Here is a 12,296-nt window from a genome sequence, read left to right as displayed (position 1 = left end):
TGAAGCCTCTCCATGACTGTAACACAGTGATGTGGAACAAGAATCTCAACTGCAGAAGCTGATCCACTATGATGAAACAATTCATCCACACAAATGGAAGAATTAACTGAATCAGGAGGCAGTAGCGAGCATCAGTATGATTTTGACGGTGGCTGGTTAAAACTTTCAGTGTGCTGCTTCTGGTGGGAGTTTCCCTGCCTGGGAGACCCCACATGGGTCATGCAGGGAAAGGAGGGTTGAGGACTGCCTGGGTGTGGGCTACAGCACTCCTCCAGTGGATGGGTCAAGCTCCCTCTTCTCTTTTGCTGAACTCCTCAGAGCACATCCTGGAGGACAGACACCTGCAAACACTCATAAAATTATGAGGAAAAAAAAGCACTCATCAAAGAGATGGCACTGCATATTGATTTGAGGAGACAGAAAATATAATATAGGTAATTCCTTCCTCAGTCACCTGTCTAGCCTAATTATTTGCTCACGTTGCATTATTTGTAAGTAAAGATCTACACTGCAGTGAAGTGCATCCTCACACAAATGCTGTACTTCTTTAAGCAAATCCAGGCACCTATGCCACAAATAATAAAACTGGGGCAGTGGAGAACCAAGCAACCTACTCTATTTTGCTATCGAACTAAAAGTTCCAAATTTTGGAATTTGCCCCTTCTTTTATGATCACGATAATCAATGTGTCCAGGGTTTCCCTTAGCCCTGCTACTCCCAAACACATGTTGTCTTGTATCTAGACATCCTTCCTTTCTTCTTTTCCTTTATGTATGCCTTTTCTCTGCCTGGTTCTGTTCTACTCTCCTACATGGGGGAAGTCTCCCTACAGACTGTCTGCCCCTATTGCTACAGTCGAGCTGGCAGACCAGAACAGATATGCTGTCCCCTTTCAGTACATTGCTAATCACAGCAACCAGAGAGAGCTTTAATGTAGGTACAGCTCCTCAGGATATTTACCTGTGTACCTAGGAAGGACAGGGTGTTTGAGAATGGTAGCTGTGGATTCAGATTTTTAACACAACCTACAGTTTTTCTACCCACATCGTGCTCGATTTCCTCTGAATCCAGGCGTTTAATTACCTTGCTTTTATTTGACGATCTCAGATGTAAACTTGGGCTCTCTTAGGTGTGCTGCTGCAGGCGCAAAGCCCCGCCACGTGTTGCGAGAATGATTCTCCCGGCACCCGGCGCTTTTCCTTAAAACCCCGGCTGCCCGGCTGGGGCGGAAAGGAAATACAAAGCAGGAGAGCTCACGCATGCAAAGTTAAGGAGTGACCTGAAGGAGCAGGAAAACAAGAGAGTCAGGTAATGAAGACAGATAAATAAATAAACGAATAAATAAGCCCCTCTGTTTCTTGAGGCAGCCCGGGGACCTGGGATCAGTGGGTCAGGTGTACCCGCTCTGCTTTTGCTCTCGGGGCGGGGGGGGGGGCGGGCAAAACAACCAAGCGCTAAACTTCTTTCCCCCCGGTCTCCACCGAGGGGGACGCAGTTATTGCCCCCCTTGCGATTAAAAAAAAAAAAAGAAAAGAAAAAAAAAAAAGTCAAAATACCTTGCGCTCGGACGGACAAGGGGCCGGAGCCGGGACAGGAGCCGCCGCCAGCGCGTCCCGCTCGGGCCGTTCGGCGGCGGCTGCGCCCTGCCCTACCCCGCGCCGTGGGAGCGCGCCCCGCTGCCGGCCGGGCTGCGCCCCGCACGCCAATCAGGGCGGCCGCTGCCTTCCTGTAGGTGTGCCCGGCTCACCTGGGAGCCGCCGCGCTCATGACATACCTGCGGCCCCGCGGGCGGCGGGGAGACGGCGGCCGGCTGCCGAGGGCGGGGGGCCGCGGCGGCGCTGGGGGTGTCAGCGCTGGCCCCAGCGCGGCGATGTGAGGCCGGCGCAGGTAAGGGCGGCCGGTGGGGGCGGCGCGGCCCGGCCCGGCGGGAGCGGCGTTGCCGTGTTCCCGGGAGAGGCGGGGTGAGGCGCGGGCCTGGCGCCGGATCCCCACGGAGCCCGGGCCGGAGGGGCGGCTGCCCTCTGCGGAGCCGGGGCGGCGGACAGGCTCGGGCGGGGGGGAGAAAGGGAGGGAGCGCTCCACCATTTTAGGACCCGAGGGGGACGGGGAGGAGGTATCTCCGGGGACGGGAGCGCTCGCCCCTCCCGCGGCGGGACGGCAGGGCCTCCTGCGCTCCTCGGCGGGGCCGGGCCCGCGGCGCACAGGTGTGGGTGCGCGGGGAGGGCCGCCGTCGGGGCCCGGAGCCCCGGGGAGCCGCTCCCGCCGCCGGGAGCGGTGCGAGCCTCGGCGGGCCGCTGCCTCTGGAGGGGGCGACAAAGGGGGCGCCTCTCCGCCCCCGGGGGGGCCTCAGCCTTCGCGGCGGCCTGTGCGGGACGGCGCAGCTCCGTGCCCCGCCAGCAGCGCCCGTTTTCCCCCCGCCCTGCGCTCCTCCTCCTGCTGCCGGCAGCAGGTAGGGCCCGGAGCACAGGCCCGGTCCCAGGCTCAGCTGCCAGCAGCCGGAGCCTCTTCCCGCAGAAATGGTGCCTCCCACGCAGGAGCGAGATCCCACGGTGTTCGCGGGGTTTTCAGCTCTAGCCGGGCCGCCCGTGGCTGTGGCCCGGAACTCTCGGTGCTGTGCTTGAACTCTGGACACCTTGTTGTTTTCCTCCTTGCTCTGCTGTCTGGTGCCTCGTGACTTTTATGGCCTGTCACGAAGGGAAGGCAGAGGAACGAAACGCGAGATATCTGCGTGTTGCTGGCTTCCCGTCTCCTTCCCACAGCCTCTCTGGAGCCCCAGTCACTGCAGCAGCTCTGGTGGCAACCTCAGTGCCCCAAGCAACCCCCTGAGGGGCTTTAGAGCTCTCATGGCTCTGGCCTGACCCATTCTCCCACCAGTACCCATGTTATCCTTGCTCTTGATACTTCATTTATTCCCAGAAGTTGGATAAGACCAGGATCAAAACTGGTATGGAGTAAAGGGGTGGGGAAGGAGACCTGAGTTCAACTTGTCTGTGTTGCCTTGTTGCGGACTTTGCCAAGGAGTTGCTGGATGCGGATGCTGTCAGCCTCTTCTTGGGCGGCATGCCTGTTCCTCTCTGACCAAGCCACATCCATAATGTGGTGTTGAAGTTTTGTGACCTGATTCTCTGAAGTTTTGGAGTTTCTATTAACTTAAATGGCTTGGATAAGGGCAGAGTCCTTTTAAAGGGTTGCACGGGAGGGAGGTGGCTTGGTTTGGAGGAATAATGTATGGGTGACCCAGATTTCAGAACTGCAACTGAATTGGGTGAGGAGGAGGCATCCATAAATCAGGCTCGAAGTTGTACCCAATTAGAATTCTTGATTCTCAGTATTAATACTTAAAATGCTCAGATGGCTTCCATGTAGAACCTCATTTTGCCAATTTAGGATTGAGGGGAGCATTTGTAATGTGATGTCTGTACAGTAGCCTAGTGATCATGATAGATCTGTGAGTGGGGTTATATGGTGTAATTGCTAGTGACAATGTAATCTATTTTGGATTGTAGTTTAAAGTGGGCTGTTTTATTTACTTAGTTTGTATTCATGCAAATTTTGTTCACTCTCCATGGTTATTCGAGGCAAAAATTAAGAAATAACCTGCAAGGGATGTCAAATACATAATTGGAATATTTTTTGTTTTCCCCATGAATATTTGATTCTAAGAATTATTTTGCTTTCTGTCGTCTAGTATCTTTCCAGTTTGATGTTGGCTACACAGTTGCTATTTAGCTAAATTTTACATTGCTAGCTTATTTCAAAGGTCATGCCTGATAAGTTTTTTAATTCCTTTCAGCTTTACAGCTCTCCAATGAACTTGTGTTTTATCTTTTAATGAAGTACGTAGGAGAGTCTTCAGTGCAAGTGTAGTTGTACTTTATTGTTTTGGCACTGGGGCTGTACAGAGAGAATTGTTTCCCTCTTCTGTGAGGTGATTGTAGAGTTGATGTTCCTGGTATCAGCCATTTGGGGACAGATGCATTATTCTGACCCCTGGCAGATGTTTACATTCCCAACTGGTTATCGCTATGTTGAATCCAACATTCTATTAGAAAAGTAGCCAGTCTTGATTTCAAGATATCAAGTGATAGACTGCACTGGTTTCCCAGGTAAATTATACCAGCAGCTGATTACGGGTGCTAATTCCTTATCTCGATCTGTCCAGCCTGGTTCCTAACCACAAAGCCTTCCTACAAATTTTCACACCAGATTACAGAGCCAGGATGAGACATTCCAGCAAAAAGATGGCCTGTTGTACCGCAAGCTTACAGCTGTTATCTGTGCTAACCTCTTGATTCTGGGAAGAAGCAATCATGGAGCTGTAGTTACAGGGTGACTGGTATGATTTAGAGTAGCCGCTAAGTGCACCTGGCTGTGGAGTCTGTGTGCAGACAGGGCTTTCAGAGAAATGTAATTTAATAACTTGTGTTTTGGAGTACCACTTCATGTGGTATTTAATCCAGTGTAAATACAGGCTACTGCTGAAGGAATGATTCAGTTCTCATCCAGTTCTGACTGCAAGCTCCTGCCTCTTCCCTTAGACTGGATCTAGTGACCAAGTGGCCTCGAATCTGTTCAATCACTGCTCCAACTGAAAAGTAACCCCCTTCCCTAAACAAAAAATATGACACTTTTTGTAGCTAGAAGTTGGACAAGCCCCCCTGTGGCCAGGTGGTGTTAGGTCTGATGCAGAAGGGTAGCATCCCACTGGCATGAGAAACACGGAGAGGGACTACCTCTTTCAATAGCATCCCATGCCTGTGCTGGATTAGATGCAAGAGGTAATTGTGCATTTAGTTCCTACATTTCTGTGCTCAGATAAACAGTCTGTGGTTGCACAAATTCTCTCAACTGCTGTTGTAAGAAGCTGTTGTGTCTGCCTGTTGTCATCCATGCTGTTTTGTTGTGAGACCACACACATGCTTGCAGTGCCAGAAGAGAAAGGGCAATGTGGGGGTGGGATTAAGGAGGGCAGAGGATGGGACTCCTTTTGGCAAGCTGAAGAGCTTGTGAAACTAAAGCTTGAGATACAGGAATTGTCACAAGCACACCTTAAGTTAAATCCTAATGGAAGCCAATGGGGTTCTTTTTAACCTCCTTTTGCAGCAGATATGTGAGAATAGCCTCCATGATTTGCTCAGTAGCCCAGGTTAATTCACTTGTTGTGACTCGGAAGAACTAGGTTTAACCAAGATTGAGTTTAGGTCAGTTGCATTTATGTCTGTGGTCAAGAGGTGTGTATTGGAGCTAGACTTCGTGTGAGAAAGAGCATGTAACATACAAAGAAGAAGGTCTGTGCCTCGTCTGTGATGTACTGATAGCTATGAAGGGTTCTTTACTGCAGAACAGTTGCAGCTAATATATTTATGCGCTCTATATGTGATGTTCTCGGTGGTTTTTGATGCCTGAGCCAGCTGGGGTACCATTTTGGGAGAGCTTTGTTAATCTTGTCTCTTTTATTAGCAAGTGACTCCAGTTTTCTTTCTCTTTTAGTGGAATTAGTTTGCTGGGACAAAATCCATTTCCCATCTATTGTTTTAAATTCCATTCCTTCAAATGCAATGCTGAACACTGCAGGGGATGTGGAACTGAACCTGTGGTGGAGACTAGTTTTGGACTCATGGTTTGGGAGATTAATTACAGCTAGATGAAGTCAAAGAAGAAACTCCCATTACTTTAGTACAAGTTCAGTGCAAGGTCAGGGGAAGGGCTATTGGATTTGATAGTGGGAAAAATTGAGAAGGGAAGGAGGTGATTACCATGGCATGTGTAGAAATGTATGTATGTGAATAGTCACATATGTAAATGTATACAAAATAGAGGGTGTTCTGATGATAGAATAGATTGAGGACAAGTGGTTATAGAAACTGTAATTGGATAGTATATGAGAAGTGAACTGAAATGGAAGGCAACGCATGAAACTGCTCCTCAAAGAATACTGCATTAAAGCAGAGCTGGACATAAATTAGCTTCCTGGGAACGTATCCTATTTTCAGTAAGTCACGTAAGAAGTGTGTGGCAGTCAGACGTCAAACTACCTCTGTGTAGTTTCAGGCTGAACACCTAGCTGTACACAGGTGCTCAGTGTGTGAGGTTTGCTGCCCTTGGCCTTGCTGGTGCTCAGGATGCATTTGGCACTGGAGTTCCTGCTGTTGATCATACACAAAACTTCCCAAATCCTTACCTGGGTCAGGCTGAGGTGGTGCCCAATGGCATTCACAAGCTTGGTAGTTCCATGCATGTGCCACCCATGGGCAGAGTTATATGTTGGTGAGCAGACCCAGCCTTGCACGGGGTGTGACTGGAGGAGGAGAGGCGGGGAACGGCTGCTGCTTCATCAACGAATCCGTAGGTTTTGAAGGGAGGGGATTAGGATCCCGGTCATGTCAGGGCACGATTTGTTCAGATCACAGAAGCCTCGAGATAATCAGGGGACATGTGGCGCAAGGCCTGAGTCTGGGTTACAAGCAGAGCTGTAACATGTTGGACGTGGTGGTTGTTCACAGCTGCCACAAGGTGGCTGCAATGGCTGCACTTGCATATTCACTTAAGGGTAGAAATAGATGTTCAGATCTGTGTTAAACTAAGACATACATCTCTAGTGGAAGGAGTGTGGTAAGAAGATTCTTTGCTCACAGTGTTGTTGCACAGCTACAAAATCCCAAACAAAACAAACAAACAAGCAAAAAAAAAAAAAAAGTATATATAAGCTTTACAGTATGTGCGCTTTATACTTACAGAAATATACAGGTGTAGCCATGAAAAGTGGCTGTAACTATTCTTTGAATAGGATAAATCTTAACTGGGCCCTTACATCTTTATAAGATCCCTGTCCTGTGTGAGGGTGCTAGTGGAAACTTTGTAAGAGTGCACCAGTAAGAGTATAGCTTTGCTGACATAATTCATTTCATAGGAGAAGGAAGGATGCCATAGCCATACAGGTGCCTAGAAAAGCTCTTAGGCTGTAGGTGTGTCTTCAGTGGGTCTGGTCTCTAGGCAAAATCCTTTTGGCTTGGATTAAGCTTGAGGTTCTGTTTAGATGTGGAAGTTTTACTGCAGGTAATCCATAATGCAAGTGTTTGAGGGTAATTCCAGACCCATGAAATGTTATCCAGCTGCAACATTTGAGTCCATCTCCTTTCTGAAGTACTCTGAGATCACTATCATTTTTATAAAGGTGAGGACTGTCAGACTGCATAGCAGTGAATTTGAGAAGGTGTGGTGTGTATCTCTCTCCCCTCTGTTGCTGGATTGATAGAATAGATGTTCAAGAGTATACTGGTGGCCCTCCAGGATGGAGACCACTTCTCACTGCAATATTTAGAATGGTGAAGATGTGGTCCTGATTGTTGGTATTGCAGATGGCTCAAATAGCTCTTCCCCTCGTTTGTTGCTTCTCTACATCTCTCTTTTTCTGTAAATCACTTTGTGCATAGAGATATTACAGGCTTCAGTCTGAGTATGATATAGCTGATGGATCTTAATGGGTGTTTTTAGAATAAAGCACTTCTCTCTCCCTTCTCTACCTCTTCCCAAGAAAGGTGTTTTCTCCTGGAAAGGCCCTTTTCAGGTATAGGCAAGAAGAGGTTCAGGATGGGCAGTTGGTCTGGCACTGAGAAGGCTGCAGTACAGCACGCAACCCTGTCAAGACTCCATGCTGTGACAAACCTTGGGACAGAGAAAGGATGCCGTGGGATGAAGGCAAAGAGAAGTGGAAGTATCCCTATTTTTTGTAGCAAATTATGGGTCATGGCATGTTTTCCGAAATGTGCAAGTGATTGAGAGAGATGGCTTTGTTCCTCATGTCATCCAGTAATTTCTTAACATCTGGTGCTGTGTTGAAGGATGGAAAATACATTACTGCACTGTCACTCTTTTCATCATCCCTGGGCACCAGTGGGAAGAGATGTTCTCTTAATGCACATGGGGGGACTGAAAGGGAAGCTATAAGGTGTTTTTGTAGGCACAGTGTCAATGCTGCTCATTTCAGTCAGACTCCTGTGCAATCTGGGAAGGCAGCCTATCTCTGACATTGCTTGTAGTGTCCACCTAATCTTCCTGCCCCTGTATGATGAGTAAACTGAGCTGTTTCAGAGATGTGCAAAGAAAGGAAGATGAGCAATTTGGACGTATGCTGGAGCAATGAAATGTACCTTTTCCTGGAAGAGCAAGGCCAGGCATGCCAGTTAGGTCATGATAGTGTGTGCTTTGACCAGTCACAAGGGAGGGTCAGAGCCATAAAAAGCAGCCTGAAATTGTGGCTGTGTGTATAGAAAAATCACAACAGCTGTGATGCCTGGTTGGGTGTTATCAGATATACCAGAACCATTTTTCCTTCATTCTGTAGACAGCGTCATTTTTACCTATACATCTGCTGAGTGTGTCATAATATAAATGTCAAAGGAATGAAAATAGGCATCCAAGTATAAAAGGTGAAAAATGGATTAACTCTGATAGTCATAGCAAAATTATGTTAGAGCAAGAAAAGATGAGATGTGCAATGAAAACTGGCATGAACAGAAATCTCAAGTTCAGCAACGCAATATGAAAGCAAATCTGCCCTGAAATGTATTATGTTGTACTAGCATGTTTCCTTTGAACAGTTAATTTAAAATATGGCATTGTACAAAGCTTGATTGTGACAATGGAAAAGAGTGAACAAAATGCATTAAAAAAAATATGTACAAACATGTGGGAGTGTTAAGCATGTGCAAAAACACCAATGTGGTTTCAATAACAGTTTGGTAGAGAGTTAGTTTTGTGTTTAGAAGTAGCAAAAAATATCCAGTGCTCTATGTCCTAACCTCGTAAAATTGATCGAATTGCAGAAAGGGACAGCAGACAACTGTGAATATCTGACGTATGTGAGGTTATGGGGCAGGGGCTTTCATTGACTGGGCAATGAGATTCTTGCAGTATTATCCCAGAGTAGCGCTGTTCCAGCATGAGCTGAAACCACTGATTATGGACACTACTTTGTCTGAAAAATGTGTCTATCATTTTTACTAAGCAAGTCTGTAGCACAAAAGGAAAATATCTTAGTAGCATGTTTTGTATCTCAAAGAACTTGGAGGCAAAAGACACAGATGGAAAGAACAGAATGAACAGTCAATATATTTTTTTGTTAGTGAAGGGATTGGTTAAATAAGATTTTGCTTGAGGTTGCAATCAGATACAGAGTTTATAACAGGGCTTTGCATATTCAGTGCACTGAGCAGCCACTCCCTGACTAATCCTCAGAGTATGGCTGTGAGGTAGGAGGGGTTAGTGTTACTTCAGTTGCACAGATGACCCTCAGAAGGGCAGAAACTACTGGAAACTGCCAGAATTAGGAACTGATGATTCTGCTGGATGAGGTCTGAAGATGAAGGCACAGTTCTTCCTTGCCTGGGCAGGGGGGAATCAAACAACAAAACCAACAAAAACCACAAACGGCTTATAATCTAGGCTTTTTACAGATCCTTCCTTTAATGAATGATCATAGTGAGGAACTGAAGGAGAGCGAGCTCCTACTATCCTAATGTTCATGTTCCCATTTCAACCTGTATTATGTTACTCTTGATCATAGTCGTCCTTTGTGGATGCTCTAGCTTGAAATCTCTAAGTGACCACAACTGTGTTTAACTCCTCGTAAGCTGTAACTGTCAGTAGAGGTAAGACTTGAGACAGCAGTCCTACGGGTGGATCTTTATCACCTTCTGTTAGGGTAAATGCTAGTAGTACAGGAATAGCCAAAAGTTTGGAGTGCAGGGTGTTTTCCATGATATCTTCTGCTGTGGGTATATCTACAATTGTACCTTCTTTAATGTGATTGCTTCTTGGGAGCTGATCTACCATGATCTGCGTCATTCCTCCTGTGTAAAGTACTGTCGAGGGTGACAGAGTAGTAGATTTGTCACATCAAGATGTGTGTCACTGTTCTTCACTTCAGCAGCCTCATGGCAGTGAATTGTAGCCAGATACAGCTGCCAGCACTGCAGGATCTGCCACCAAGCAAAGGCAGAGCCATTGCTCATAGAACAGTGGCTGAATTTGGGTTGTTAAACCCTTCTGCTTTGCTGTCTCTCCTAGGCAAGGACCACTGCCTCAGCCTCTTGCTCGGTCTGCTGCAAGGGTGGGACCTTGCTTGTCTTGCCGTCAGCTCTCTGCCCTCACATGCAGTTCTTCTGTCCTGTTGAGCCAGGGACTTGCAAGAGTCGCTCACTTTGTGCCCCTGCCTGTCTGCTAATGTGCTGAGAGCTGGCTGTCACACGTGGCAGAGGTGAGGTGCTGGGTTCAGTAATAGTCAGCAAACACTTGTGTTGAAAGCTGGGTTCCTCAAGTACATCAGTCTGGCAGAAGTAAGTCTGAAAACCCATTTTCCATACAGGAAGGCACTGGGGAAGAAGACGCTAAGAGAGAGAGCTCTGACTCTTCCCTCCCTCTTGGGCATGGTCCACTGACACCATCACCCCCTTTCCTGATACCCTCGCAGTCCTTCCCACTTCAGGTACCTCTGTTGCTCTTAGCTTTCCTGAACTACAGCAACCATACCAGATTGTACTCTTTGATGTTGCCTGTAGTGATTTTTCTTTTTTTTTTTTTTTTTTTTTTTTTTAAAGTGAAGCTTTTTGCCATGTACAAAGCCTGATAAACTTGTTTAGGTGAGTTTGATGGGCAGTGTCAGAAGTTACGACTCAGAGCCATCTATGAGGCTGAACTGGAGGAACTCTGCTATATCTCATTGAACTTGGGAGAGATGGGATGTTTATGTGTTTATGCCCCACTGATCAAAGAGTGTTGCAGGTAATGGGAAAGACTGTGAGCTGGGTCTTGGATTTCATTTAGCTGGTGCCTATAGCTTCCCAGGGGAAGTTCCTCATTCATGCTAAGGTATGCACAACTTTATTTAGAATATAGCATGTATGCTTGTGTAGGTTGGCCAATGTGAGTGTACTGAGGACTTCGCGTTCCTCAGCTGGATCTGGCATTATTTTTTGATTGTGTCATAAAAGAGGTAAAGGACATCGTATCAGGTCTGTATTGCACTATTAGTCATGGTGACTGTTAGGGGTTAAATTACCTCATTTTCTGATTTCTCACTGGCACACCGAAGTCATGAGCTTGGGGTGAATTTAAGGCACACAGACCTGATTTTACTTCTCTACATCTCCATCTGATAGGGTGGGACTTGGGAGGGGAAAGAGAGAGGTAGTTTTACATGCCACAGGGTTGAGGAAAAGGAAGCTGTAGGCCAGTCAAGAGTCAGAGTTGATGTCTTTGAAGACTGCCAAAGGGCAAACTCAGGATTTTAATTGCTCAGGTATTATCTGAAAAGCTATGGAGCCATCAAGGAGTACTATTTTAGGCAATCTTGAAGGCTAATGCTGGGAAGCAAACTCCGCCCCCTCCTTCATAAGCAGAAAAATCGAAGTGGCAGGAGCAAGGATTAAAATATCTGTAATTGTTTTTCATTCATTGAAACTCGTATAATTATTAAAATATTTTTAAGTTGGTATAAGATCTATGCTTTAAAGTAACACAGACTTGGAGCTGTACTGCACTTTGAAGTTTGTGGGTATAATTTTTGCCCATTGACAAATATGGGAAAACGTTGCTGAAACAGACAATATCAATATTGGTGAACTGGCTGTGCTATTTTTTTTTAAGGTTGTACCTGTAGGGCTCTACTTTTTTTTTCCCAGTTTTTACCATATGCAGTGTTAATTACGGTATTAGGAGCTAATGCTAAATCTTAACTACATAATCTTTGAGCTGTAATTACTACCATAAACTTTGAAATAAGGTAGAGGTAATTGGTGAAGCTAGTTATAAAAAGCATTTTGTAAGATTGATGTATATCTGTTACACCATTTAAAACCCTGATTTATACAACTTTTCACTGATTCTTCTGAAATAAAAGGTCATAAAAATGCCTTCCTCTCCCTTCTGTTTGGTGTATTACCATGCTACAATTTGAAGATGGTTTGGGGTGGTTTCCAGGGCTTTCCCTAGTATCAAGGAAAGCTTGTTTTCAGAGTTGCTGTAGGGGGTCTGCCTCCTTTGAGTTGATCTGGCTGCCATGCAATGTCCTTTTATACCCAGTCCTTTGCTGAGGAGGCAAAGCTGTGTTTGGGTTCATGGGAACGGTAGAGTCAGTGGCAACAACCAGACAAGGAAACATTAAACCCTCAAATAATGGCTTCTTTGGAAATAGGTGTAAATCTAATTAGAGTACCCCACTTCCCGTAGTGCCTGCTTCTAACCTGGAAGGGTCGCAGACATGTTACTAGCAGAGGGCCAGTACTCAAAATGCAAAA

This window comes from Streptopelia decaocto (assembly GCF_964273445.1).
Source record: "Streptopelia decaocto genome assembly, chromosome: 1".
In the NCBI taxonomy this organism is placed as follows: domain Eukaryota; kingdom Metazoa; phylum Chordata; class Aves; order Columbiformes; family Columbidae; genus Streptopelia; species Streptopelia decaocto.
This window is presented reverse-complemented; position numbering follows the sequence as displayed.